At 42.8% G+C, this 1482-nt stretch overlaps 1 pseudogene; it reads right to left on the reverse strand.

Annotated features, from left to right (window-relative positions):
* Nucleotides 1–511: 511 nt before the first annotated feature.
* On the reverse strand, nt 512–1482 carry LOC124095379 (olfactory receptor 12D3-like; annotated as a pseudogene).

Here is a 1482-nt window from a genome sequence, read left to right on the forward strand (position 1 = left end):
CCAAATCTCCAATGACCTGGATAATCATTCGGGCATGGTCAGCCCACATCCTAAGCTATCCTGGGGCCTACCACAAATCATGACATGAGGATAAACAAGTATGATCCAGGTGGTTCATGAATAACCAAGACACTTCTGCCACTTGGGAAATTCCTAGAGTCTTAAAAGCTCTATACTAGGAATCCAGGACAAAGACCAGACAAGTTCTTTATTGTACATCAGGTTCCTACTCTCATCCTTCCCTTTTCATCCTACTCTCTTAGTTCTCCATTGGTCTTAATTACCCTGATAATGGGTACTTATGGGTTTGTTTATTATATTCCCCCACCACATTAAAAGGTAACTTTTATGAGATTGTGGAATTTGGTTTGTTCATCCCTATGTTTGTTGAACTCCATGATATAATGCATGCTCAACATTCCTGAGAGAAAAGTAGGAAAACAAATAAAAATTTATTATAATGAAGTCATGAAAGTCTCAATGTAAAACAGATATAAGTCTCATTAGTCCCCTAGGTGCTAATGCAGTCTTTAAAGAGCTTCCTCCCAAAGATTTTCTTCAGAGCCAACATCACTTCTTTATTACTAAGGGTGTATATCAGTGGATTCAGCACTGGGTTGACTGCACTCTATATGACTGCCACTTTCTGGTCCTCACTCATGGACGTGGCTGAAGCAGGAAGAATATATGTAAAACCTACATGTCCATAAAAGAGACACACCACCATAAAATGGGAGGCACAAGTGGACAGAGCCTCATGGAGTATTCTGCAGGACCTGTTCTTCAACACAAGGAAGCCAATAATGCAGAAGTAGGAGAGGAGTGTGAGAAAGAAAGCTCCCATGGATATGCTCCCTGTGACAACAGAAAGAAGTCACTGGTTGAGTTCTGTGGTACTGCAGGCCAGTTCCAGGAAGGGTTTCACATCACAGTGGTTTCAGGAGGGGTTTCACATCATCAGTGGTTGAGTTTCAGAGAATGGCAAAAGTCCAGTTGTGCAGTCGTGACGGAATGCATCAGAGCATAGAAGAAGCTAATGAGCCAGGCCACAGCTGCCAACAGAACACACAGCTGGGGGTTCATGATGACAGTGTAGAGAAGTGGGTTGCAGATGTCCACAACATGGTCAAAGGCCATCACTGCTGGCAAGATGGCCTGAGTACTTCCCAGAAAGTGGAAGAAGTGTAGCTGAGTGATACAGCCTAGGAAAGATATGGCCCTGCACATGGAGAGCAGGCTCATAAGCACCTTGGGCAGTGTCACCAAAGAATAACAAATATCCAGACAAGAAAGGTTTCCTGAAAAGAAATACATAGGGGAGTGGAGTTTGAGCTCCAAAATTATAATCATTAATATCGCTCCATTTCCAACCAAGTTGATCAGGTAAATAATTATGAACCTCACAAAGAAGACTGGCTGCAGCTCCTGAACACTGGTCAGTCTGAGTAAAAGAAATTCATCCACTGTAGTGACATTCTCCAT

This window comes from Marmota monax, unplaced genomic scaffold (assembly GCF_021218885.2).
Source record: "Marmota monax isolate L192 unplaced genomic scaffold, Marmota_monax_Labrador192_F-V1.1 WCK01_AAM20220418_F8-fsc00576, whole genome shotgun sequence".
NCBI classification, from domain to species: domain Eukaryota; kingdom Metazoa; phylum Chordata; class Mammalia; order Rodentia; family Sciuridae; genus Marmota; species Marmota monax.